Here is a 25,311-nt window from a genome sequence, read left to right as displayed (position 1 = left end):
AAAGTTCATGTTCCTGGCCAGAGAAAATCAAAAAGGAGGTTGTAAAAGAATGCAGTTATGACACTTTAGGAAAATAATGACACTGTCAGACGCCCCAATAAGGCTACTTCCTTCATGCATCTGATACCTCAGATGGAACTTACTGGCGAGATGATAACTGAAGTTCTTTCCCAATCTCCTTGGCTATTACTCGACATGTGTCTTCTCGAGAGCTGGGGTGCACAAGTGGCAGGAGTGCCAGACAGGTAGTCTCATGCCTTCTCCGGCCACTCTTTTGATCCCATTCCCTGCCCAGTGTTTCGCCTTCCTTAGCTCTATTGAGAGTGATAGCTATATTCGGCCTGCTTGTGCAGATGCCATTTAATATGAAGTATAAAATATCACCAAAGGTGAAGTAGCACGTAGTCGGCAGGATTTGAACCTACGCGGGGAGACCCCAATGGATTTCAAGTCCATCGCCTTAACCACTCGGCCACGACTACTTGCTTAAAGCTATGGTCCATTTTCAACGTAGCTCGTTTCTATTTCTGCTGGCGGTCTAGCCTCGGAACAGAAGCAGTCCTTTTCTAGAGAGGAAGGCCACAATGGCAAAAGTTTGAGCCCTCCCAGGCCGCTGACCCTATTAGTCCTGCTTTTGGAGCCCGCATTTATGCCAGAAGGTATTTCAAAGAATTATGGGAAAATACTGTTCACAAAAGGGACAGCGTAGTTGGCAGGATTCGAACCTGCACGGGGATACCCCAATGGATTTCTAGTCCATCGCCTTAACCACTCGGCCACAACTACCCACACAAGTGAATCTCAACAGGGCACTTTACCTCCATCCGTAGTCTTTTTTCTTTCCGTTCACTGGACCATTTTCCCTGCTCTCCTATACATCATTCCTATTCCACAGAAGACTTCCTAAAGCGTCTCAAGCTAAAAGCAGGCATGCATGTGAAATTAGCACTCCTTGTATGTTCATGTTTTGAGACGGGGGGAAAAAATCAGGCCGGAAGAGGTGGTAGCTTTAACGTCAGGGAGATGGCAGCCACGATAGGCACCATGGCAAAACTTCTGTCTTGGAGGCCATGAATGGACTCCACAGAGAGACGGGTTGGTCTTTACAGGTATGAAAAGAAGTGCCTCGTCCAATCTAGGGCCTGTGGCTAGGCGTTTCCTGAGCTGAATTCTCCTTGGAGGAGAGTGGGCGTGTTCAGTTTCTCTGCAGACTAGTGCCTGACAGGTGAGGGAGGGGGAGCAGGATGCATTTGGCCTGGGTTCATATCTTTCTTCTGTGGCTTTAATGGTCTTTGCTTCATATTCTGTTTTACTGACTGCTTTGCATAGAGGCTGCTCCCTTGTTCTCCCACGCAGGAGGCCCTGAAGAGGAATCCCAAAAATGTCATCTGACGTAGTCGGCAGGATTTGAACATACTCGTGGAGACGGCAAATGATATCTAGTCCATCGCCTTAACCACTTGGTAACGACTACTTGGCTCTGCAAGCGGTGCCCCTTTCAACATAGCCCTTCATGTCTTCACAGGCAACCTCACTGGCTCCAGTCATTCCGCTCTGCTCCTTCCTCTTCCTCAGCAATCCTTTGCACTGGCAAGGTGCTTCTCAAAAAACAAATATAGGCACTCCTGCCAATCCACAAGTATTCCGAAGGCTTTGCTGAGGCCCTCTGCAGCCCTTCTTCTTTACAGCACATCAACTGCTGACCTTTGTTTGCCCTAAGGCTTCTGCTTCCATATTGGAGTCATCCCAGGCTTTGGTGATCCCAGCCGTCAGCCCAGCACCTCAGTTGAGCCTTTGAAAGGCTGTCAGGCCCTGCTCCTCTTTCTGTCTTGATATTCTAGCCACATTACTTAATAGGTGAGTGGAGGCGGGCCCAAGAGAGGGTAGTCTCTATGCAAATGAAGTGCTTGGGCATACCTGGGAGTGTCCTTCTGCAAGCCATTCAGCCTCCTGGCTGGTGGCAGGTTTGTTGAGGAGAGCAAGGCCGTGTTGGGCCAGTCCCAAAGCAAAGGCGAGCTCCTTCAGCAGGAGTCCATTTATGCGAGGGACCCTAAGTTACTCAGGCATATATAATAATCACCTTTAGCCCTTAAAGAGAGGTTTTGGCCGATCGGGGCCAAAGGGGCGGTGGGGTCAGAAGGCTCAGGGTAAGGGCCTCAGTAGCCTCACCTCTCTTGTTGCCCTAGGTTGCACTGTGGTCTGGGACCTGGCCAAACGCCAATCCTTTTTAACCACACCTGCAGCTCTGCCTAGGCCGAGAAGCAACAGCAGAGAGCTTCCTTCCTGCCCCTTCCTGTGCTTCCCACCAACCTCCTAAATTGACCCCTGTAGAGGAGCTAGCTGCCTTGTCCTTCCCAACAACAATTTATCCAGGCACTCACCCCAGACAGCAGGCTCGAAAAGCACAGGCAAGGCTTCTCTGCAGCTCCCCAAAATAGACAGATACAGTGTCTGAGAAGCTGTAGGCCTGGGCAGCGTACTCCTTGAGAGTTTTCATGCTGGCATTGCACAGTGCATTGTTTCACATTCTTTTCTTTGTTTTACCTGTGCTCTCAACGTTGTTGAATAATACATGCTTATTCCTGGGAAAGGAGGCATCCAAGGAAAAACCTAACACATCATTGTGAAAGAGCACCGACGTAGTCGGCAGGATTTGAACCTGCGCGGGGACACCCCAATGGATTTCGAGTCCATCGCCTTAACCACTCGGCCACGACTACTCACGAGGGGTGGCTGCCACTTAAGCTGAGGTTCTCACTCTCACAGCAGTCTTTTTCTTTCCCTCAGTTCACTCTGCTCCACTGCCTTCCCATCTTTGCCTATCCGTTCTACTGCAAAAAATACACTCGGTCCATACCTGCATACTGACGTGACTCAAAGGCACTATTATAAAGTTCATGTTCCTGGCCAGAGAAAATCAAAAAGGAGGTTGTAAAAGAATGCAGTTATGACACTTTAGGAAAATAATGACACTGTCAGACGCCCCAATAAGGCTACTTCCTTCATGCATCTGATACCTCAGATGGAACTTACTGGCGAGATGATAACTGAAGTTCTTTCCCAATCTCCTTGGCTATTACTCGACATGTGTCTTCTCGACAGCTGGGGTGCACAAGTGGCAGGAGTGCCAGACAGGTAGTCTCATGCCTTCTCCGGCCACTCTTTTGATCCCATTCCCTGCCCAGTGTTTCGCCTTCCTTAGCTCTATTGAGAGTGATAGCTATATTCGGCCTGCTTGTGCAGATGCCATTTAATATGAAGTATAAAATATCACCAAAGGTGAAGTAGCACGTAGTCGGCAGGATTTGAACCTACGCGGGGAGACCCCAATGGATTTCAAGTCCATCGCCTTAACCACTCGGCCACGACTACTTGCTTAAAGCTATGGTCCATTTTCAACGTAGCTCGTTTCTATTTCTGCTGGCGGTCTAGCCTCTGGACAGAAGCAGTCCTTTTCTAGAGAGGAAGGCCACAATGGCAAAAGTTTGAGCCCTCCCAGGCCGCTGACCCTATTAGTCCTGCTTTTGGAGCCCGCATTTATGCCAGAAGGTATTTCATAGAATTATGGGCAAATACTGTTCACAAAAGGGACAGCGTAGTTGGCAGGATTCGAACCTGCGCGGGGATACCCCAATGGATTTCTAGTCCATCGCCTTAACCACTCGGCCACAACTACCCACACAAGTGAATCTCAACAGGGCACTTTACCTCCATCCGTAGTCTTTTTTCTTTCCGTTCACTGGACCATTTTCCCTGCTCTCCTATACATCATTCCTATTCCACAGAAGACTTTCTAAAGCGTCTCAAGCTAAAAGCAGGCATGCATGTGAAATTAGCACTCCTTGTATGTTCATGTTTTGAGACGGGGGAAAAAAATCAGGCCGGAAGAGGTGGTAGCTTTAACGTCAGGGAGATGGCAGCCACGATAGGCACCATGGCAAAACTTCTGTCTTGGAGGCCATGAATGGACTCCACAGAGAGACGGGTTGGTCTTTACAGGTATGAAAAGAAGTGCCTCGTCCAATCTAGGGCCTGTGGCTAGGCGTTTCCTGAGCTGAATTCTCCTTGGAGGAGAGTGGGCGTGTTCAGTTTCTCTGCAGACTAGTGCCTGACAGGTGAGGGAGGGGGAGCAGGATGCATTTGGCCTGGGTTCATATCTTTCTTCTGTGGCTTTAATGGTCTTTGCTTCATATTCTGTTTTACTGACTGCTTTGCATAGAGGCTGCTCCCTTGTTCTCCCACGCAGGAGGCCCTGAAGAGGAATCCCAAAAATGTCATCTGACGTAGTCGGCAGGATTTGAACATACTCGTGGAGACGGCAAATGATATCTAGTCCATCGCCTTAACCACTTGGTAACGACTACTTGGCTCTGCAAGCGGTGCCCCTTTCAACATAGCCCTTCATGTCTTCACAGGCAACCTCACTGGCTCCAGTCATTCCGCTCTGCTCCTTCCTCTTCCTCAGCAATCCTTTGCACTGGCAAGGTGCTTCTCAAAAAACAAATATAGGCACTCCTGCCAATCCACAAGTATTCCGAAGGCTTTGCTGAGGCCCTCTGCAGCCCTTCTTCTTTACAGCACATCAACTGCTGACCTTTGTTTGCCCTAAGGCTTCTGCTTCCATATTGGAGTCATCCCAGGCTTTGGTGATCCCAGCCGTCAGCCCAGCACCTCAGTTGAGCCTTTGAAAGGCTGTCAGGCCCTGCTCCTCTTTCTGTCTTGATATTCTAGCCACATTACTTAATAGGTGAGTGGAGGCGGGCCCAAGAGAGGGTAGTCTCTATGCAAATGAAGTGCTTGGGCATACCTGGGAGTGTCCTTCTGCAAGCCATTCAGCCTCCTGGCTGGTGGCAGGTTTGTTGAGGAGAGCAAGGCCGTGTTGGGCCAGTCCCAAAGCAAAGGCGAGCTCCTTCAGCAGGAGTCCATTTATGCGAGGGACCCTAAGTTACTCAGGCATATATAATAATCACCTTTAGCCCTTAAAGAGAGGTTTTGGCCGATCGGGGCCAAAGGGGCGGTGGGGTCAGAAGGCTCAGGGTAAGGGCCTCAGTAGCCTCACCTCTCTTGTTGCCCTAGGTTGCACTGTGGTCTGGGACCTGGCCAAACGCCAATCCTTTTTAACCACACCTGCAGCTCTGCCTAGGCCGAGAAGCAACAGCAGAGAGCTTCCTTCCTGCCCCTTCCTGTGCTTCCCACCAACCTCCTAAATTGACCCCTGTAGAGGAGCTAGCTGCCTTGTCCTTCCCAACAACAATTTATCCAGGCACTCACCCCAGACAGCAGGCTCGAAAAGCACAGGCAAGGCTTCTCTGCAGCTCCCCAAAATAGACAGATACAGTGTCTGAGAAGCTGTAGGCCTGGGCAGCGTACTCCTTGAGAGTTTTCATGCTGGCATTGCACAGTGCATTGTTTCACATTCTTGTCTTTGTTTTACCTGTGCTCTCAACGTTGTTGAATAATACATGCTTATTCCTGGGAAAGGAGGCATCCAAGGAAAAACCTAACACATCATTGTGAAAGAGCACCGACGTAGTCGGCAGGATTTGAACCTGCGCGGGGACACCCCAATGGATTTCGAGTCCATCGCCTTAACCACTCGGCCACGACTACTCACGAGGGGTGGCTGCCACTTAAGCTGAGGTTCTCACTCTCACAGCAGTCTTTTTCTTTCCCTCAGTTCACTCTGCTCCACTGCCTTCCCATCTTTGCCTATCCGTTCTACTGCAAAAAATACACTCGGTCCATACCTGCATACTGACGTGACTCAAAGGCACTATTATAAAGTTCATGTTCCTGGCCAGAGAAAATCAAAAAGGAGGTTGTAAAAGAATGCAGTTATGACACTTTAGGAAAATAATGACACTGTCAGACGCCCCAATAAGGCTACTTCCTTCATGCATCTGATACCTCAGATGGAACTTACTGGCGAGATGATAACTGAAGTTCTTTCCCAATCTCCTTGGCTATTACTCGACATGTGTCTTCTCGAGAGCTGGGGTGCACAAGTGGCAGGAGTGCCAGACAGGTAGTCTCATGCCTTCTCCGGCCACTCTTTTGATCCCATTCCCTGCCCAGTGTTTCGCCTTCCTTAGCTCTATTGAGAGTGATAGCTATATTCGGCCTGCTTGTGCAGATGCCATTTAATATGAAGTATAAAATATCACCAAAGGTGAAGTAGCACGTAGTCGGCAGGATTTGAACCTACGCGGGGAGACCCCAATGGATTTCAAGTCCATCGCCTTAACCACTCGGCCACGACTACTTGCTTAAAGCTATGGTCCATTTTCAACGTAGCTCGTTTCTATTTCTGCTGGCGGTCTAGCCTCGGAACAGAAGCAGTCCTTTTCTAGAGAGGAAGGCCACAATGGCAAAAGTTTGAGCCCTCCCAGGCCGCTGACCCTATTAGTCCTGCTTTTGGAGCCCGCATTTATGCCAGAAGGTATTTCAAAGAATTATGGGAAAATACTGTTCACAAAAGGGACAGCGTAGTTGGCAGGATTTGAACCTGCACGGGGATACCCCAATGGATTTCTAGTCCATCGCCTTAACCACTCGGCCACAACTACCCACACAAGTGAATCTCAACAGGGCACTTTACCTCCATCCGTAGTCTTTTTTCTTTCCGTTCACTGGACCATTTTCCCTGCTCTCCTATACATCATTCCTATTCCACAGAAGACTTTCTAAAGCGTCTCAAGCTAAAAGCAGGCATGCATGTGAAATTAGCACTCCTTGTATGTTCATGTTTTGAGACGGGGGGAAAAAATCAGGCCGGAAGAGGTGGTAGCTTTAACGTCAGGGAGATGGCAGCCACGATAGGCACCATGGCAAAACTTCTGTCTTGGAGGCCATGAATGGACTCCACAGAGAGACGGGTTGGTCTTTACAGGTATGAAAAGAAGTGCCTCGTCCAATCTAGGGCCTGTGGCTAGGCGTTTCCTGAGCTGAATTCTCCTTGGAGGAGAGTGGGCGTGTTCAGTTTCTCTGCAGACTAGTGCCTGACAGGTGAGGGAGGGGGAGCAGGATGCATTTGGCCTGGGTTCATATCTTTCTTCTGTGGCTTTAATGGTCTTTGCTTCATATTCTGTTTTACTGACTGCTTTGCATAGAGGCTGCTCCCTTGTTCTCCCACGCAGGAGGCCCTGAAGAGGAATCCCAAAAATGTCATCTGACGTAGTCGGCAGGATTTGAACATACTCGTGGAGACGGCAAATGATATCTAGTCCATCGCCTTAACCACTTGGTAACGACTACTTGGCTCTGCAAGCGGTGCCCCTTTCAACATAGCCCTTCATGTCTTCACAGGCAACCTCACTGGCTCCAGTCATTCCGCTCTGCTCCTTCCTCTTCCTCAGCAATCCTTTGCACTGGCAAGGTGCTTCTCAAAAAACAAATATAGGCACTCCTGCCAATCCACAAGTATTCCGAAGGCTTTGCTGAGGCCCTCTGCAGCCCTTCTTCTTTACAGCACATCAACTGCTGACCTTTGTTTGCCCTAAGGCTTCTGCTTCCATATTGGAGTCATCCCAGGCTTTGGTGATCCCAGCCGTCAGCCCAGCACCTCAGTTGAGCCTTTGAAAGGCTGTCAGGCCCTGCTCCTCTTTCTGTCTTGATATTCTAGCCACATTACTTAATAGGTGAGTGGAGGCGGGCCCAAGAGAGGGTAGTCTCTATGCAAATGAAGTGCTTGGGCATACCTGGGAGTGTCCTTCTGCAAGCCATTCAGCCTCCTGGCTGGTGGCAGGTTTGTTGAGGAGAGCAAGGCCGTGTTGGGCCAGTCCCAAAGCAAAGGCGAGCTCCTTCAGCAGGAGTCCATTTATGCGAGGGACCCTAAGTTACTCAGGCATATATAATAATCACCTTTAGCCCTTATAGAGAGGTTTTGGCCGATCGTGGCCGATCGGGGCCAAAGGGGCGGTGGGGTCAGAAGGCTCTGGGTAAGGGCCTCAGTAGCCTCACCTCTCTTGTTGCCCTAGGTTGCACTGTGGTCTGGGACCTGGCCAAACGCCAATCCTTTTTAACCACACCTGCAGCTCTGCCTAGGCCGAGAAGCAACAGCAGAGAGCTTCCTTCCTGCCCCTTCCTGTGCTTCCCACCAACCTCCTAAATTGACCCCTGTAGAGGAGCTAGCTGCCTTGTCCTTCCCAACAACAATTTATCCAGGCACTCACCCCAGACAGCAGGCTCGAAAAGCACAGGCAAGGCTTCTCTGCAGCTCCCCAAAATAGACAGATACAGTGTCTGAGAAGCTGTAGGCCTGGGCAGCGTACTCCTTGAGAGTTTTCATGCTGGCATTGCACAGTGCATTGTTTCACATTCTTGTCTTTGTTTTACCTGTGCTCTCAACGTTGTTGAATAATACATGCTTATTCCTGGGAAAGGAGGCATCCAAGGAAAAACCTAACACATCATTGTGAAAGAGCACCGACGTAGTCGGCAGGATTTGAACCTGCGCGGGGACACCCCAATGGATTTCGAGTCCATCGCCTTAACCACTCGGCCACGACTACTCACGAGGGGTGGCTGCCACTTAAGCTGAGGTTCTCACTCTCACAGCAGTCTTTTTCTTTCCCTCAGTTCACTCTGCTCCACTGCCTTCCCATCTTTGCCTATCCGTTCTACTGCAAAAAATACACTCGGTCCATACCTGCATACTGACGTGACTCAAAGGCACTATTATAAAGTTCATGTTCCTGGCCAGAGAAAATCAAAAAGGAGGTTGTAAAAGAATGCAGTTATGACACTTTAGGAAAATAATGACACTGTCAGACGCCCCAATAAGGCTACTTCCTTCATGCATCTGATACCTCAGATGGAACTTACTGGCGAGATGATAACTGAAGTTCTTTCCCAATCTCCTTGGCTATTACTCGACATGTGTCTTCTCGAGAGCTGGGGTGCACAAGTGGCAGGAGTGCCAGACAGGTAGTCTCATGCCTTCTCCGGCCACTCTTTTGATCCCATTCCCTGCCCAGTGTTTCGCCTTCCTTAGCTCTATTGAGAGTGATAGCTATATTCGGCCTGCTTGTGCAGATGCCATTTAATATGAAGTATAAAATATCACCAAAGGTGAAGTAGCACGTAGTCGGCAGGATTTGAACCTACGCGGGGAGACCCCAATGGATTTCAAGTCCATCGCCTTAACCACTCGGCCACGACTACTTGCTTAAAGCTATGGTCCATTTTCAACATAGCTCGTTTCTATTTCTGCTGGCGGTCTAGCCTCTGGACAGAAGCAGTCCTTTTCTAGAGAGGAAGGCCACAATGGCAAAAGTTTGAGCCCTCCCAGGCCGCTGACCCTATTAGTCCTGCTTTTGGAGCCCGCATTTATGCCAGAAGGTATTTCAAAGAATTATGGGAAAATACTGTTCACAAAAGGGACAGCGTAGTTGGCAGGATTCGAACCTGCGCGGGGATACCCCAATGGATTTCTAGTCCATCGCCTTAACCACTCGGCCACAACTACCCACACAAGTGAATCTCAACAGGGCACTTTACCTCCATCCGTAGTCTTTTTTCTTTCCGTTCACTGGACCATTTTCCCTGCTCTCCTATACATCATTCCTATTCCACAGAAGACTTTCTAAAGCGTCTCAAGCTAAAAGCAGGCATGCATGTGAAATTAGCACTCCTTGTATGTTCATGTTTTGAGACGGGGGGAAAAAATCAGGCCGGAAGAGGTGGTAGCTTTAACGTCAGGGAGATGGCAGCCACGATAGGCACCATGGCAAAACTTCTGTCTTGGAGGCCATGAATGGACTCCACAGAGAGACGGGTTGGTCTTTACAGGTATGAAAAGAAGTGCCTCGTCCAATCTAGGGCCTGTGGCTAGGCGTTTCCTGAGCTGAATTCTCCTTGGAGGAGAGTGGGCGTGTTCAGTTTCTCTGCAGACTAGTGCCTGACAGGTGAGGGAGGGGGAGCAGGATGCATTTGGCCTGGGTTCATATCTTTCTTCTGTGGCTTTAATGGTCTTTGCTTCATATTCTGTTTTACTGACTGCTTTGCATAGAGGCTGCTCCCTTGTTCTCCCACGCAGGAGGCCCTGAAGAGGAATCCCAAAAATGTCATCTGACGTAGTCGGCAGGATTTGAACATACTCGTGGAGACGGCAAATGATATCTAGTCCATCGCCTTAACCACTTGGTAACGACTACTTGGCTCTGCAAGCGGTGCCCCTTTCAACATAGCCCTTCATGTCTTCACAGGCAACCTCACTGGCTCCAGTCATTCCGCTCTGCTCCTTCCTCTTCCTCAGCAATCCTTTGCACTGGCAAGGTGCTTCTCAAAAAACAAATATAGGCACTCCTGCCAATCCACAAGTATTCCGAAGGCTTTGCTGAGGCCCTCTGCAGCCCTTCTTCTTTACAGCACATCAACTGCTGACCTTTGTTTGCCCTAAGGCTTCTGCTTCCATATTGGAGTCATCCCAGGCTTTGGTGATCCCAGCCGTCAGCCCAGCACCTCAGTTGAGCCTTTGAAAGGCTGTCAGGCCCTGCTCCTCTTTCTGTCTTGATATTCTAGCCACATTACTTAATAGGTGAGTGGAGGCGGGCCCAAGAGAGGGTAGTCTCTATGCAAATGAAGTGCTTGGGCATACCTGGGAGTGTCCTTCTGCAAGCCATTCAGCCTCCTGGCTGGTGGCAGGTTTGTTGAGGAGAGCAAGGCCGTGTTGGGCCAGTCCCAAAGCAAAGGCGAGCTCCTTCAGCAGGAGTCCATTTATGCGAGGGACCCTAAGTTACTCAGGCATATATAATAATCACCTTTAGCCCTTAAAGAGAGGTTTTGGCCGATCGGGGCCAAAGGGGCGGTGGGGTCAGAAGGCTCAGGGTAAGGGCCTCAGTAGCCTCACCTCTCTTGTTGCCCTAGGTTGCACTGTGGTCTGGGACCTGGCCAAACGCCAATCCTTTTTAACCACACCTGCAGCTCTGCCTAGGCCGAGAAGCAACAGCAGAGAGCTTCCTTCCTGCCCCTTCCTGTGCTTCCCACCAACCTCCTAAATTGACCCCTGTAGAGGAGCTAGCTGCCTTGTCCTTCCCAACAACAATTTATCCAGGCACTCACCCCAGACAGCAGGCTCGAAAAGCACAGGCAAGGCTTCTCTGCAGCTCCCCAAAATAGACAGATACAGTGTCTGAGAAGCTGTAGGCCTGGGCAGCGTACTCCTTGAGAGTTTTCATGCTGGCATTGCACAGTGCATTGTTTCACATTCTTGTCTTTGTTTTACCTGTGCTCTCAACGTTGTTGAATAATACATGCTTATTCCTGGGAAAGGAGGCATCCAAGGAAAAACCTAACACATCATTGTGAAAGAGCACCGACGTAGTCGGCAGGATTTGAACCTTCGCGGGGACACCCCAATGGATTTCGAGTCCATCGCCTTAACCACTCGGCCACGACTACTCACGAGGGGTGGCTGCCACTTAAGCTGAGGTTCTCACTCTCACAGCAGTCTTTTTCTTTCCCTCAGTTCACTCTGCTCCACTGCCTTCCCATCTTTGCCTATCCGTTCTACTGCAAAAAATACACTCGGTCCATACCTGCATACTGACGTGACTCAAAGGCACTATTATAAAGTTCATGTTCCTGGCCAGAGAAAATCAAAAAGGAGGTTGTAAAAGAATGCAGTTATGACACTTTAGGAAAATAATGACACTGTCAGACGCCCCAATAAGGCTACTTCCTTCATGCATCTGATACCTCAGATGGAACTTACTGGCGAGATGATAACTGAAGTTCTTTCCCAATCTCCTTGGCTATTACTCGACATGTGTCTTCTCGAGAGCTGGGGTGCACAAGTGGCAGGAGTGCCAGACAGGTAGTCTCATGCCTTCTCCGGCCACTCTTTTGATCCCATTCCCTGCCCAGTGTTTCGCCTTCCTTAGCTCTATTGAGAGTGATAGCTATATTCGGCCTGCTTGTGCAGATGCCATTTAATATGAAGTATAAAATATCACCAAAGGTGAAGTAGCACGTAGTCGGCAGGATTTGAACCTACGCGGGGAGACCCCAATGGATTTCAAGTCCATCGCCTTAACCACTCGGCCACGACTACTTGCTTAAAGCTATGGTCCATTTTCAACGTAGCTCGTTTCTATTTCTGCTGGCGGTCTAGCCTCGGAACAGAAGCAGTCCTTTTCTAGAGAGGAAGGCCACAATGGCAAAAGTTTGAGCCCTCCCAGGCCGCTGACCCTATTAGTCCTGCTTTTGGAGCCCGCATTTATGCCAGAAGGTATTTCAAAGAATTATGGGAAAATACTGTTCACAAAAGGGACAGCGTAGTTGGCAGGATTCGAACCTGCACGGGGATACCCCAATGGATTTCTAGTCCATCGCCTTAACCACTCGGCCACAACTACCCACACAAGTGAATCTCAACAGGGCACTTTACCTCCATCCGTAGTCTTTTTTCTTTCCGTTCACTGGACCATTTTCCCTGCTCTCCTATACATCATTCCTATTCCACAGAAGACTTTCTAAAGCGTCTCAAGCTAAAAGCAGGCATGCATGTGAAATTAGCACTCCTTGTATGTTCATGTTTTGAGACGGGGGGAAAAAATCAGGCCGGAAGAGGTGGTAGCTTTAACGTCAGGGAGATGGCAGCCACGATAGGCACCATGGCAAAACTTCTGTCTTGGAGGCCATGAATGGACTCCACAGAGAGACGGGTTGGTCTTTACAGGTATGAAAAGAAGTGCCTCGTCCAATCTAGGGCCTGTGGCTAGGCGTTTCCTGAGCTGAATTCTCCTTGGAGGAGAGTGGGCGTGTTCAGTTTCTCTGCAGACTAGTGCCTGACAGGTGAGGGAGGGGGAGCAGGATGCATTTGGCCTGGGTTCATATCTTTCTTCTGTGGCTTTAATGGTCTTTGCTTCATATTCTGTTTTACTGACTGCTTTGCATAGAGGCTGCTCCCTTGTTCTCCCACGCAGGAGGCCCTGAAGAGGAATCCCAAAAATGTCATCTGACGTAGTCGGCAGGATTTGAACATACTCGTGGAGACGCCAAATGATATCTAGTCCATCGCCTTAACCACTTGGTAACGACTACTTGGCTCTGCAAGCGGTGCCCCTTTCAACATAGCCCTTCATGTCTTCACAGGCAACCTCACTGGCTCCAGTCATTCCGCTCTGCTCCTTCCTCTTCCTCAGCAATCCTTTGCACTGGCAAGGTGCTTCTCAAAAAACAAATATAGGCACTCCTGCCAATCCACAAGTATTCCGAAGGCTTTGCTGAGGCCCTCTGCAGCCCTTCTTCTTTACAGCACATCAACTGCTGACCTTTGTTTGCCCTAAGGCTTCTGCTTCCATATTGGAGTCATCCCAGGCTTTGGTGATCCCAGCCGTCAGCCCAGCACCTCAGTTGAGCCTTTGAAAGGCTGTCAGGCCCTGCTCCTCTTTCTGTCTTGATATTCTAGCCACATTACTTAATAGGTGAGTGGAGGCGGGCCCAAGAGAGGGTAGTCTCTATGCAAATGAAGTGCTTGGGCATACCTGGGAGTGTCCTTCTGCAAGCCATTCAGCCTCCTGGCTGGTGGCAGGTTTGTTGAGGAGAGCAAGGCCGTGTTGGGCCAGTCCCAAAGCAAAGGCGAGCTCCTTCAGCAGGAGTCCATTTATGCGAGGGACCCTAAGTTACTCAGGCATATATAATAATCACCTTTAGCCCTTAAAGAGAGGTTTTGGCCGATCGGGGCCAAAGGGGCGGTGGGGTCAGAAGGCTCAGGGTAAGGGCCTCAGTAGCCTCACCTCTCTTGTTGCCCTAGGTTGCACTGTGGTCTGGGACCTGGCCAAACGCCAATCCTTTTTAACCACACCTGCAGCTCTGCCTAGGCCAAGAAGCAACAGCAGAGAGCTTCCTTCCTGTGCTTCCCACCAACCTCCTAAATTGACCCCTGTAGAGGAGCTAGCTGCCTTGTCCTTCCCAACAACAATTTATCCAGGCACTCACCCCAGACAGCAGGCTCGAAAAGCACAGGCAAGGCTTCTCTGCAGCTCCCCAAAATAGACAGATACAGTGTCTGAGAAGCTGTAGGCCTGGGCAGCGTACTCCTTGAGAGTTTTCATGCTGGCATTGCACAGTGCATTGTTTCACATTCTTGTCTTTGTTTTACCTGTGCTCTCAACGTTGTTGAATAATACATGCTTATTCCTGGGAAAGGAGACATCCAAGGAAAAACCTAACACATCATTGTGAAAGAGCACCGACGTAGTCGGCAGGATTTGAACCTGCGCGGGGACACCCCAATGGATTTTGAGTCCATCGCCTTAACCACTCGGCCACGACTACTCACGAGGGGTGGCTGCCACTTAAGCTGAGGTTCTCACTCTCACAGCAGTCTTTTTCTTTCCCTCAGTTCACTCTGCTCCACTGCCTTCCCATCTTTGCCTATCCGTTCTACTGCAAAAAATACACTCGGTCCATACCTGCATACTGACGTGACTCAAAGGCACTATTATAAAGTTCATGTTCCTGGCCAGAGAAAATCAAAAAGGAGGTTGTAAAAGAATGCAGTTATGACACTTTAGGAAAATAATGACACTGTCAGACGCCCCAATAAGGCTACTTCCTTCATGCATCTGATACCTCAGATGGAACTTACTGGCGAGATGATAACTGAAGTTCTTTCCCAATCTCCTTGGCTATTACTCGACATGTGTCTTCTCGACAGCTGGGGTGCACAAGTGGCAGGAGTGCCAGACAGGTAGTCTCATGCCTTCTCCGGCCACTCTTTTGATCCCATTCCCTGCCCAGTGTTTCGCCTTCCTTAGCTCTATTGAGAGTGATAGCTATATTCGGCCTGCTTGTGCAGATGCCATTTAATATGAAGTATAAAATATCACCAAAGGTGAAGTAGCACGTAGTCGGCAGGATTTGAACCTACGCGGGGAGACCCCAATGGATTTCAAGTCCATCGCCTTAACCACTCGGCCACGACTACTTGCTTAAAGCTTTGGTCCATTTTCAACGTAGCTCGTTTCTATTTCTGCTGGCGGTCTAGCCTCTGGACAGAAGCAGTCCTTTTCTAGAGAGGAAGGCCACAATGGCAAAAGTTTGAGCCCTCCCAGGCCGCTGACCCTATTAGTCCTGCTTTTGGAGCCCGCATTTATGCCAGAAGGTATTTCAAAGAATTATGGGAAAATACTGTTCACAAAAGGGACAGCGTAGTTGGCAGGATTCGAACCTGCGCGGGGATACCCCAAGGGATTTCTAGTCCATCGCCTTAACCACTCGGCCACAACTACCCACACAAGTGAATCTCAACAGGGCACTTTACCTCCATCCGTAGTCTTTTTTCTTTCCGTTCACTGGACCATTTTCCCTGCTCTCCTATACATCATTCCTATTCCACAGAAGACTTTCTAAAGCGTCTCAAGCTAAAAGCAGGCATGCATGTGAAATTAGCACTCCTTGTATGTTCATGTTTTGAGACGGGGGGAAAAAATCAGGCCGGAAGAGGTGGTAGCTTTAACGTCAGGGAGATGGCAGCCACGATAGGCACCATGGCAAAACTTCTGTCTTGGAGGCCATGAATGGACTCCACAGAGAGACGGGTTGGTCTTTACAGGTATGAAAAGAAGTGCCTCGTCCAATCTAGGGCCTGTGGCTAGGCGTTTCCTGAGCTGAATTCTCCTTGGAGGAGAGTGGGCGTGTTCAGTTTCTCTGCAGACTAGTGCCTGACAGGTGAGGGAGGGGGAGCAGGATGCATTTGGCCTGGGTTCATATCTTTCTTCTGTGGCTTTAATGGTCTTTGCTTCATATTCTGTTTTACTGACTGCTTTGCATAGAGGCTGCTCCCTTGTTCTCCCACGCAGGAGGCCCTGAAGAGGAATCCCAAAAATGTCATCTGACGTAGTCGGCAGGATTTGAACATACTCGTGGAGACGGCAAATGATATCTAGTCCATCGCCTTAACCACTTGGTAACGACTACTTGGCTCTGCAAGCGGTGCCCCTTTCAACATAGCCCTTCATGTCTTCACAGGCAACCTCACTGGCTCCAGTCATTCCGCTCTGCTCCTTCCTCTTCCTCAGCAATCCTTTGCACTGGCAAGGTGCTTCTCAAAAAACAAATATAGGCACTCCTGCCAATCCACAAGTATTCCGAAGGCTTTGCTGAGGCCCTCTGCAGCCCTTCTTCTTTACAGCACATCAACTGCTGACCTTTGTTTGCCCTAAGGCTTCTGCTTCCATATTGGAGTCATCCCAGGCTTTGGTGATCCCAGCCGTCAGCCCAGCACCTCAGTTGAGCCTTTGAAAGGCTGTCAGGCCCTGCTCCTCTTTCTGTCTTGATATTCTAGCCACATTACTTAATAGGTGAGTGGAGGCGGGCCCAAGAGAGGGTAGTCTCTATGCAAATGAAGTGCTTGGGCATACCTGGGAGTGTCCTTCTGCAAGCCATTCAGCCTCCTGGCTGGTGGCAGGTTTGTTGAGGAGAGCAAGGCCGTGTTGGGCCAGTCCCAAAGCAAAGGCGAGCTCCTTCAGCAGGAGTCCATTTATGCGAGGGACCCTAAGTTACTCAGGCATATATAATAATCACCTTTAGCCCTTATAGAGAGGTTTTGGCCGATCGTGGCCGATCGGGGCCAAAGGGGCGGTGGGGTCAGAAGGCTCTGGGTAAGGGCCTCAGTAGCCTCACCTCTCTTGTTGCCCTAGGTTGCACTGTGGTCTGGGACCTGGCCAAACGCCAATCCTTTTTAACCACACCTGCAGCTCTGCCTAGGCCGAGAAGCAACAGCAGAGAGCTTCCTTCCTGCCCCTTCCTGTGCTTCCCACCAACCTCCTAAATTGACCCCTGTAGAGGAGCTAGCTGCCTTGTCCTTCCCAACAACAATTTATCCAGGCACTCACCCCAGACAGCAGGCTCGAAAAGCACAGGCAAGGCTTCTCTGCAGCTCCCCAAAATAGACAGATACAGTGTCTGAGAAGCTGTAGGCCTGGGCAGCGTACTCCTTGAGAGTTTTCATGCTGGCATTGCACAGTGCATTGTTTCACATTCTTGTCTTTGTTTTACCTGTGCTCTCAACGTTGTTGAATAATACATGCTTATTCCTGGGAAAGGAGGCATCCAAGGAAAAACCTAACACATCATTGTGAAAGAGCACCGACGTAGTCGGCAGGATTTGAACCTGCGCGGGGACACCCCAATGGATTTCGAGTCCATCGCCTTAACCACTCGGCCACGACTACTCACAAGGGGTGGCTGCCACTTAAGCTGAGGTTCTCACTCTCACAGCAGTCTTTTTCTTTCCCTCAGTTCACTCTGCTCCACTGCCTTCCCATCTTTGCCTATCCGTTCTACTGCAAAAAATACACTCGGTCCATACCTGCATACTGACGTGACTCAAAGGCACTATTATAAAGTTCATGTTCCTGGCCAGAGAAAATCAAAAAGGAGGTTGTAAAAGAATGCAGTTATGACACTTTAGGAAAATAATGACACTGTCAGACGCCCCAATAAGGCTACTTCCTTCATGCATCTGATACCTCAGATGGAACTTACTGGCGAGATGATAACTGAAGTTCTTTCCCAATCTCCTTGGCTATTACTCGACATGTGTCTTCTCGAGAGCTGGGGTGCACAAGTGGCAGGAGTGCCAGACAGGTAGTCTCATGCCTTCTCCGGCCACTCTTTTGATCCCATTCCCTGCCCAGTGTTTCGCCTTCCTTAGCTCTATTGAGAGTGATAGCTATATTCGGCCTGCTTGTGCAGATGCCATTTAATATGAAGTATAAAATATCACCAAAGGTGAAGTAGCACGTAGTCGGCAGGATTTGAACCTACGCGGGGAGACCCCAATGGATTTCAAGTCCATCGCCTTAACCACTCGGCCACGACTACTTGCTTAAAGCTATGGTCCATTTTCAACATAGCTCGTTTCTATTTCTGCTGGCGGTCTAGCCTCTGGACAGAAGCAGTCCTTTTCTAGAGAGGAAGGCCACAATGGCAAAAGTTTGAGCCCTCCCAGGCCGCTGACCCTATTAGTCCTGCTTTTGGAGCCCGCATTTATGCCAGAATGTATTTCAAAGAATTATGGGAAAATACTGTTCACAAAAGGGACAGCGTAGTTGGCAGGATTCGAACCTGCGCGGGGATACCCCAATGGATTTCTAGTCCATCGCCTTAACCACTCGGCCACAACTACCCACACAAGTGAATCTCAACAGGGCACTTTACCTCCATCCGTAGTCTTTTTTCTTTCCGTTCACTGGACCATTTTCCCTGCTCTCCTATACATCATTCCTATTCCACAGAAGACTTTCTAAAGCGTCTCAAGCTAAAAGCAGGCATGCATGTGAAATTAGCACTCCTTGTATGTTCATGTTTTGAGACGGGGGGAAAAAATCAGGCCGGAAGAGGTGGTAGCTTTAACGTCAGGGAGATGGCAGCCACGATAGGCACCATGGCAAAACTTCTGTCTTGGAGGCCATGAATGGACTCCACAGAGAGACGGGTTGGTCTTTACAGGTATGAAAAGAAGTGCCTCGTCCAATCTAGGGCCTGTGGCTAGGCGTTTCCTGAGCTGAATTCTCCTTGGAGGAGAGTGGGCGTGTTCAGTTTCTCTGCAGACTAGTGCCTGACAGGTGAGGGAGGGGGAGCAGGATGCATTTGGCCTGGGTTCATATCTTTCTTCTGTGGCTTTAATGGTCTTTGCTTCATATTCTGTTTTACTGACTGCTTTGCATAGAGGCTGCTCCCTTGTTCTCCCACGCAGGAGGCCCTGAAGAGGAATCCCAAAAATGTCATCTGACGTAGTCGGCAGGATTTGAACATACTCGTGGAGACGGCAAATGATATCTAGTCCATCGCCTTAACCACTTGGTAACGACTACTTGGCTCTGCAAGCGGTGCCCCTTTCAACATAGCCCTTCATGTCTTCACAGGCAACCTCACTGGCTCCAGTCATTCCGCTCTGCTCCTTCCTCTTCCTCAGCAATCCTTTGCACTGGCAAGGTGCTTCTCAAAAAACAAATATAGGCACTCCTGCCAATCCACAAGTATTCCGAAGGCTTTGCTGAGGCCCTCTGCAGCCCTTCTTCTTTACAGCACATCAACTGCTGACCTTTGTTTGCCCTAAGGCTTCTGCTTCCATATTGGAGTCATCCCAGGCTTTGGTGATCCCAGCCGTCAGCCCAGCACCTCAGTTGAGCCTTTGAAAGGCTGTCAGGCCCTGCTCCTCTTTCTGTCTTGATATTCTAGCCACATTACTTAATAGGTGAGTGGAGGCGGGCCCAAGAGAGGGTAGTCTCTATGCAAATGAAGTGCTTGGGCATACCTGGGAGTGTCCTTCTGCAAGCCATTCAGCCTCCTGGCTGGTGGCAGGTTTGTTGAGGAGAGCAAGGCCGTGTTGGGCCAGTCCCAAAGCAAAGGCGAGCTCCTTCAGCAGGAGTCCATTTATGCGAGGGACCCTAAGTTACTCAGGCATATATAATAATCACCTTTAGCCCTTAAAGAGAGGTTTTGGCCGATCGGGGCCAAAGGGGCGGTGGGGTCAGAAGGCTCAGGGTAAGGGCCTCAGTAGCCTCACCTCTCTTGTTGCCCTAGGTTGCACTGTGGTCTGGGACCTGGCCAAACGCCAATCCTTTTTAACCACACCTGCAGCTCTGCCTAGGCCGAGAAGCAACAGCAGAGAGCTTCCTTCCTGCCCCTTTCTGTGCTTCCCACCAACCTCCTAAATTGACCCCTGTAGAGGAGCTAGCTGCCTTGTCCTTCCCAACAACAATTTATCCAGGCACTCACCCCAGACAGCAGGCTCGAAAAGCACAGGCAAGGCTTCTCTGCAGCTCCCCAAAATAGACAGATACAGTGTCTGAGAAGCTGTAGGCCTGGGCAGCGTACTCCTTGAGAGTTTTCATGCTGGCATTGCACAGTGCATTGTTTCACATTCTTGTCTTTGTTTTACCTGTGCTCTCAACGTTGTTGAATAATACATGCTTATTCCTGGGAAAGGAGGCATCCAAGGAAAAACCTAACACATCATTGTGAAAGAGCACCGACGTAGTCGGCAGGATTTGAACCTGCGCGGGGACACCCCAATGGATTTCGAGTCCATCGCCTTAACCACTCGGCCACGACTACTCACGAGGGGTGGCTGCCACTTAAGCTGAGGTTCTCACTCTCACAGCAGTCTTTTTCTTTCCCTCAGTTCACTCTGCTCCACTGCCTTCCCATCTTTGCCTATCCGTTCTACTGCAAAAAATACACTCGGTCCATACCTGCATACTGACGTGACTCAAAGGCACTATTATAAAGTTCATGTTCCTGGCCAGAGAAAATCAAAAAGGAGGTTGTAAAAGAATGCAGTTATGACACTTTAGGAAAATAATGACACTGTCAGACGCCCCAATAAGGCTACTTCCTTCATGCATCTGATACCTCAGATGGAACTTACTGGCGAGATGATAACTGAAGTTCTTTCCCAATCTCCTTGGCTATTACTCGACATGTGTCTTCTCGAGAGCTGGGGTGCACAAGTGGCAGGAGTGCCAGACAGGTAGTCTCATGCCTTCTCCGGCCACTCTTTTGATCCCATTCCCTGCCCAGTGTTTCGCCTTCCTTAGCTCTATTGAGAGTGATAGCTATATTCGGCCTGCTTGTGCAGATGCCATTTAATATGAAGTATAAAATATCACCAAAGGTGAAGTAGCACGTAGTCGGCAGGATTTGAACCTACGCGGGGAGACCCCAATGGATTTCAAGTCCATCGCCTTAACCACTCGGCCACGACTACTTGCTTAAAGCTATGGTCCATTTTCAACGTAGCTCGTTTCTATTTCTGCTGGCGGTCTAGCCTCGGAACAGAAGCAGTCCTTTTCTAGAGAGGAAGGCCACAATGGCAAAAGTTTGAGCCCTCCCAGGCCGCTGACCCTATTAGTCCTGCTTTTGGAGCCCGCATTTATGCCAGAAGGTATTTCAAAGAATTATGGGAAAATACTGTTCACAAAAGGGACAGCGTAGTTGGCAGGATTCGAACCTGCACGGGGATACCCCAATGGATTTCTAGTCCATCGCCTTAACCACTCGGCCACAACTACCCACACAAGTGAATCTCAACAGGGCACTTTACCTCCATCCGTAGTCTTTTTTCTTTCCGTTCACTGGACCATTTTCCCTGCTCTCCTATACATCATTCCTATTCCACAGAAGACTTTCTAAAGCGTCTCAAGCTAAAAGCAGGCATGCATGTGAAATTAGCACTCCTTGTATGTTCATGTTTTGAGACGGGGGGAAAAAATCAGGCCGGAAGAGGTGGTAGCTTTAACGTCAGGGAGATGGCAGCCACGATAGGCACCATGGCAAAACTTCTGTCTTGGAGGCCATGAATGGACTCCACAGAGAGACGGGTTGGTCTTTACAGGTATGAAAAGAAGTGCCTCGTCCAATCTAGGGCCTGTGGCTAGGCGTTTCCTGAGCTGAATTCTCCTTGGAGGAGAGTGGGCGTGTTCAGTTTCTCTGCAGACTAGTGCCTGACAGGTGAGGGAGGGGGAGCAGGATGCATTTGGCCTGGGTTCATATCTTTCTTCTGTGGCTTTAATGGTCTTTGCTTCATATTCTGTTTTACTGACTGCTTTGCATAGAGGCTGCTCCCTTGTTCTCCCACGCAGGAGGCCCTGAAGAGGAATCCCAAAAATGTCATCTGACGTAGTCGGCAGGATTTGAACATACTCGTGGAGACGGCAAATGATATCTAGTCCATCGCCTTAACCACTTGGTAACGACTACTTGGCTCTGCAAGCGGTGCCCCTTTCAACATAGCCCTTCATGTCTTCACAGGCAACCTCACTGGCTCCAGTCATTCCGCTCTGCTCCTTCCTCTTCCTCAGCAATCCTTTGCACTGGCAAGGTGCTTCTCAAAAAACAAATATAGGCACTCCTGCCAATCCACAAGTATTCCGAAGGCTTTGCTGAGGCCCTCTGCAGCCCTTCTTCTTTACAGCACATCAACTGCTGACCTTTGTTTGCCCTAAGGCTTCTGCTTCCATATTGGAGTCATCCCAGGCTTTGGTGATCCCAGCCGTCAGCCCAGCACCTCAGTTGAGCCTTTGAAAGGCTGTCAGGCCCTGCTCCTCTTTCTGTCTTGATATTCTAGCCACATTACTTAATAGGTGAGTGGAGGCGGGCCCAAGAGAGGGTAGTCTCTATGCAAATGAAGTGCTTGGGCATACCTGGGAGTGTCCTTCTGCAAGCCATTCAGCCTCCTGGCTGGTGGCAGGTTTGTTGAGGAGAGCAAGGCCGTGTTGGGCCAGTCCCAAAGCAAAGGCGAGCTCCTTCAGCAGGAGTCCATTTATGCGAGGGACCCTAAGTTACTCAGGCATATATAATAATCACCTTTAGCCCTTAAAGAGAGGTTTTGGCCGATCGGGGCCAAAGGGGCGGTGGGGTCAGAAGGCTCAGGGTAAGGGCCTCAGTAGCCTCACCTCTCTTGTTGCCCTAGGTTGCACTGTGGTCTGGGACCTGGCCAAACGCCAATCCTTTTTAACCACACCTGCAGCTCTGCCTAGGCCGAGAAGCAACAGCAGAGAGCTTCCTTCCTGCCCCTTCCTGTGCTTCCCACCAACCTCCTAAATTGACCCCTGTAGAGGAGCTAGCTGCCTTGTCCTTCCCAACAACAATTTATCCAGGCACTCACCCCAGACAGCAGGCTCGAAAAGCACAGGCAAGGCTTCTCTGCAGCTCCCCAAAATAGACAGATACAGTGTCTGAGAAGCTGTAGGCCTGGGCAGCGTACTCCTTGAGAGTTTTCATGCTGGCATTGCACAGTGCATTGTTTCACATTCTTTTCTTTGTTTTACCTGTGCTCTCAACGTTGTTGAATAATACATGCTTATTCCTGGGAAAGGAGGCATCCAAGGAAAAACCTAACACATCATTGTGAAAGAGCACCGACGTAGTCGGCAGGATTTGAACCTGCGCGGGGACACCCCAATGGATTTCGAGTCCATCGCCTTAACCACTCGGCCACGACTACTCACGAGGGGTGGCTGCCACTTAAGCTGAGGTTCTCACTCTCACAGCAGTCTTTTTCTTTCCCTCAGTTCACTCTGCTCCACTGCCTTCCCATCTTTGCCTATCCGTTCTACTGCAAAAAATACACTCGGTCCATACCTGCATACTGACGTGACTCAAAGGCACTATTATAAAGTTCATGTTCCTGGCCAGAGAAAATCAAAAAGGAGGTTGTAAAAGAATGCAGTTATGACACTTTAGGAAAATAATGACACTGTCAGACGCCCCAATAAGGCTACTTCCTTCATGCATCTGATACCTCAGATGGAACTTACTGGCGAGATGATAACTGAAGTTCTTTCCCAATCTCCTTGGCTATTACTCGACATGTGTCTTCTCGACAGCTGGGGTGCACAAGTGGCAGGAGTGCCAGACAGGTAGTCTCATGCCTTCTCCGGCCACTCTTTTGATCCCATTCCCTGCCCAGTGTTTCGCCTTCCTTAGCTCTATTGAGAGTGATAGCTATATTCGGCCTGCTTGTGCAGATGCCATTTAATATGAAGTATAAAATATCACCAAAGGTGAAGTAGCACGTAGTCGGCAGGATTTGAACCTACGCGGGGAGACCCCAATGGATTTCAAGTCCATCGCCTTAACCACTCGGCCACGACTACTTGCTTAAAGCTATGGTCCATTTTCAACGTAGCTCGTTTCTATTTCTGCTGGCGGTCTAGCCTCTGGACAGAAGCAGTCCTTTTCTAGAGAGGAAGGCCACAATGGCAAAAGTTTGAGCCCTCCCAGGCCGCTGACCCTATTAGTCCTGCTTTTGGAGCCCGCATTTATGCCAGAAGGTATTTCATAGAATTATGGGCAAATACTGTTCACAAAAGGGACAGCGTAGTTGGCAGGATTCGAACCTGCGCGGGGATACTCCAATGGATTTCTAGTCCATCGCCTTAACCACTCGGCCACAACTACCCACACAAGTGAATCTCAACAGGGCACTTTACCTCCATCCGTAGTCTTTTTTCTTTCCGTTCACTGGACCATTTTCCCTGCTCTCCTATACATCATTCCTATTCCACAGAAGACTTTCTAAAGCGTCTCAAGCTAAAAGCAGGCATGCATGTGAAATTAGCACTCCTTGTATGTTCATGTTTTGAGACGGGGGAAAAAAATCAGGCCGGAAGAGGTGGTAGCTTTAACGTCAGGGAGATGGCAGCCACGATAGGCACCATGGCAAAACTTCTGTCTTGGAGGCCATGAATGGACTCCACAGAGAGACGGGTTGGTCTTTACAGGTATGAAAAGAAGTGCCTCGTCCAATCTAGGGCCTGTGGCTAGGCGTTTCCTGAGCTGAATTCTCCTTGGAGGAGAGTGGGCGTGTTCAGTTTCTCTGCAGACTAGTGCCTGACAGGTGAGGGAGGGGGAGCAGGATGCATTTGGCCTGGGTTCATATCTTTCTTCTGTGGCTTTAATGGTCTTTGCTTCATATTCTGTTTTACTGACTGCTTTGCATAGAGGCTGCTCCCTTGTTCTCCCACGCAGGAGGCCCTGAAGAGGAATCCCAAAAATGTCATCTGACGTAGTCGGCAGGATTTGAACATACTCGTGGAGACGGCAAATGATATCTAGTCCATCGCCTTAACCACTTGGTAACGACTACTTGGCTCTGCAAGCGGTGCCCCTTTCAACATAGCCCTTCATGTCTTCACAGGCAACCTCACTGGCTCCAGTCATTCCGCTCTGCTCCTTCCTCTTCCTCAGCAATCCTTTGCACTGGCAAGGTGCTTCTCAAAAAACAAATATAGGCACTCCTGCCAATCCACAAGTATTCCGAAGGCTTTGCTGAGGCCCTCTGCAGCCCTTCTTCTTTACAGCACATCAACTGCTGACCTTTGTTTGCCCTAAGGCTTCTGCTTCCATATTGGAGTCATCCCAGGCTTTGGTGATCCCAGCCGTCAGCCCAGCACCTCAGTTGAGCCTTTGAAAGGCTGTCAGGCCCTGCTCCTCTTTCTGTCTTGATATTCTAGCCACATTACTTAATAGGTGAGTGGAGGCGGGCCCAAGAGAGGGTAGTCTCTATGCAAATGAAGTGCTTGGGCATACCTGGGAGTGTCCTTCTGCAAGCCATTCAGCCTCCTGGCTGGTGGCAGGTTTGTTGAGGAGAGCAAGGCCGTGTTGGGCCAGTCCCAAAGCAAAGGCGAGCTCCTTCAGCAGGAGTCCATTTATGCGAGGGACCCTAAGTTACTCAGGCATATATAATAATCACCTTTAGCCCTTAAAGAGAGGTTTTGGCCGATCGGGGCCAAAGGGGCGGTGGGGTCAGAAGGCTCAGGGTAAGGGCCTCAGTAGCCTCACCTCTCTTGTTGC

At 49.6% G+C, this 25,311-nt stretch overlaps 26 non-coding genes across 26 annotated transcripts; all 26 read right to left on the bottom strand.

Annotated features, from left to right (window-relative positions):
- Nucleotides 1–400: 400 nt before the first annotated feature.
- On the bottom strand, nucleotides 401–482 carry TRNAS-UGA (transfer RNA serine (anticodon UGA)). Its single transcript has one exon. It is a non-coding gene; the product is annotated as a tRNA-Ser (tRNA).
- A 222-nt stretch (nucleotides 483–704) lies between these two features.
- Nucleotides 705–786, bottom strand: TRNAS-AGA (transfer RNA serine (anticodon AGA)). Its single transcript has one exon. It is a non-coding gene; the product is annotated as a tRNA-Ser (tRNA).
- Nucleotides 787–2,638: 1,852 nt separating this feature from the next.
- On the bottom strand, nucleotides 2,639–2,720 carry TRNAS-CGA (transfer RNA serine (anticodon CGA)). Its single transcript has one exon. It is a non-coding gene; the product is annotated as a tRNA-Ser (tRNA).
- Nucleotides 2,721–3,290: 570 nt separating this feature from the next.
- TRNAS-UGA (transfer RNA serine (anticodon UGA)) lies at nucleotides 3,291–3,372 on the bottom strand. The gene has a single exon. It is a non-coding gene; the product is annotated as a tRNA-Ser (tRNA).
- Nucleotides 3,373–3,594: 222 nt separating this feature from the next.
- TRNAS-AGA (transfer RNA serine (anticodon AGA)) lies at nucleotides 3,595–3,676 on the bottom strand. Its single transcript has one exon. It is a non-coding gene; the product is annotated as a tRNA-Ser (tRNA).
- A 1,852-nt stretch (nucleotides 3,677–5,528) lies between these two features.
- Nucleotides 5,529–5,610, bottom strand: TRNAS-CGA (transfer RNA serine (anticodon CGA)). Its single transcript has one exon. It is a non-coding gene; the product is annotated as a tRNA-Ser (tRNA).
- Nucleotides 5,611–6,180: 570 nt separating this feature from the next.
- Nucleotides 6,181–6,262, bottom strand: TRNAS-UGA (transfer RNA serine (anticodon UGA)). The gene has a single exon. It is a non-coding gene; the product is annotated as a tRNA-Ser (tRNA).
- A 222-nt stretch (nucleotides 6,263–6,484) lies between these two features.
- Nucleotides 6,485–6,566, bottom strand: TRNAS-AGA (transfer RNA serine (anticodon AGA)). The gene has a single exon. It is a non-coding gene; the product is annotated as a tRNA-Ser (tRNA).
- A 1,862-nt stretch (nucleotides 6,567–8,428) lies between these two features.
- TRNAS-CGA (transfer RNA serine (anticodon CGA)) lies at nucleotides 8,429–8,510 on the bottom strand. The gene has a single exon. It is a non-coding gene; the product is annotated as a tRNA-Ser (tRNA).
- A 570-nt stretch (nucleotides 8,511–9,080) lies between these two features.
- On the bottom strand, nucleotides 9,081–9,162 carry TRNAS-UGA (transfer RNA serine (anticodon UGA)). The gene has a single exon. It is a non-coding gene; the product is annotated as a tRNA-Ser (tRNA).
- A 222-nt stretch (nucleotides 9,163–9,384) lies between these two features.
- Nucleotides 9,385–9,466, bottom strand: TRNAS-AGA (transfer RNA serine (anticodon AGA)). The gene has a single exon. It is a non-coding gene; the product is annotated as a tRNA-Ser (tRNA).
- A 1,852-nt stretch (nucleotides 9,467–11,318) lies between these two features.
- On the bottom strand, nucleotides 11,319–11,400 carry TRNAS-CGA (transfer RNA serine (anticodon CGA)). The gene has a single exon. It is a non-coding gene; the product is annotated as a tRNA-Ser (tRNA).
- A 570-nt stretch (nucleotides 11,401–11,970) lies between these two features.
- TRNAS-UGA (transfer RNA serine (anticodon UGA)) lies at nucleotides 11,971–12,052 on the bottom strand. Its single transcript has one exon. It is a non-coding gene; the product is annotated as a tRNA-Ser (tRNA).
- Nucleotides 12,053–12,274: 222 nt separating this feature from the next.
- Nucleotides 12,275–12,356, bottom strand: TRNAS-AGA (transfer RNA serine (anticodon AGA)). The gene has a single exon. It is a non-coding gene; the product is annotated as a tRNA-Ser (tRNA).
- A 1,842-nt stretch (nucleotides 12,357–14,198) lies between these two features.
- TRNAL-CAA (transfer RNA leucine (anticodon CAA)) lies at nucleotides 14,199–14,280 on the bottom strand. Its single transcript has one exon. It is a non-coding gene; the product is annotated as a tRNA-Leu (tRNA).
- Nucleotides 14,281–14,850: 570 nt separating this feature from the next.
- On the bottom strand, nucleotides 14,851–14,932 carry TRNAS-UGA (transfer RNA serine (anticodon UGA)). Its single transcript has one exon. It is a non-coding gene; the product is annotated as a tRNA-Ser (tRNA).
- A 222-nt stretch (nucleotides 14,933–15,154) lies between these two features.
- Nucleotides 15,155–15,236, bottom strand: TRNAS-AGA (transfer RNA serine (anticodon AGA)). Its single transcript has one exon. It is a non-coding gene; the product is annotated as a tRNA-Ser (tRNA).
- Nucleotides 15,237–17,098: 1,862 nt separating this feature from the next.
- TRNAS-CGA (transfer RNA serine (anticodon CGA)) lies at nucleotides 17,099–17,180 on the bottom strand. The gene has a single exon. It is a non-coding gene; the product is annotated as a tRNA-Ser (tRNA).
- A 570-nt stretch (nucleotides 17,181–17,750) lies between these two features.
- TRNAS-UGA (transfer RNA serine (anticodon UGA)) lies at nucleotides 17,751–17,832 on the bottom strand. Its single transcript has one exon. It is a non-coding gene; the product is annotated as a tRNA-Ser (tRNA).
- Nucleotides 17,833–18,054: 222 nt separating this feature from the next.
- Nucleotides 18,055–18,136, bottom strand: TRNAS-AGA (transfer RNA serine (anticodon AGA)). Its single transcript has one exon. It is a non-coding gene; the product is annotated as a tRNA-Ser (tRNA).
- Nucleotides 18,137–19,988: 1,852 nt separating this feature from the next.
- Nucleotides 19,989–20,070, bottom strand: TRNAS-CGA (transfer RNA serine (anticodon CGA)). The gene has a single exon. It is a non-coding gene; the product is annotated as a tRNA-Ser (tRNA).
- Nucleotides 20,071–20,640: 570 nt separating this feature from the next.
- On the bottom strand, nucleotides 20,641–20,722 carry TRNAS-UGA (transfer RNA serine (anticodon UGA)). The gene has a single exon. It is a non-coding gene; the product is annotated as a tRNA-Ser (tRNA).
- Nucleotides 20,723–20,944: 222 nt separating this feature from the next.
- TRNAS-AGA (transfer RNA serine (anticodon AGA)) lies at nucleotides 20,945–21,026 on the bottom strand. The gene has a single exon. It is a non-coding gene; the product is annotated as a tRNA-Ser (tRNA).
- A 1,852-nt stretch (nucleotides 21,027–22,878) lies between these two features.
- On the bottom strand, nucleotides 22,879–22,960 carry TRNAS-CGA (transfer RNA serine (anticodon CGA)). Its single transcript has one exon. It is a non-coding gene; the product is annotated as a tRNA-Ser (tRNA).
- A 570-nt stretch (nucleotides 22,961–23,530) lies between these two features.
- On the bottom strand, nucleotides 23,531–23,612 carry TRNAS-UGA (transfer RNA serine (anticodon UGA)). The gene has a single exon. It is a non-coding gene; the product is annotated as a tRNA-Ser (tRNA).
- Nucleotides 23,613–23,834: 222 nt separating this feature from the next.
- On the bottom strand, nucleotides 23,835–23,916 carry TRNAS-AGA (transfer RNA serine (anticodon AGA)). The gene has a single exon. It is a non-coding gene; the product is annotated as a tRNA-Ser (tRNA).
- Nucleotides 23,917–25,311: the final 1,395 nt, after the last annotated feature.

The sequence above is a fragment of the Pleurodeles waltl genome, chromosome 7, assembly GCF_031143425.1.
Source record: "Pleurodeles waltl isolate 20211129_DDA chromosome 7, aPleWal1.hap1.20221129, whole genome shotgun sequence".
In the NCBI taxonomy this organism is placed as follows: Eukaryota; Metazoa; Chordata; class Amphibia; order Caudata; family Salamandridae; genus Pleurodeles; species Pleurodeles waltl.
The sequence above is the reverse complement of the archived record's forward strand: the minus strand, read 5'-3'. Positions and strand labels throughout refer to the sequence as shown.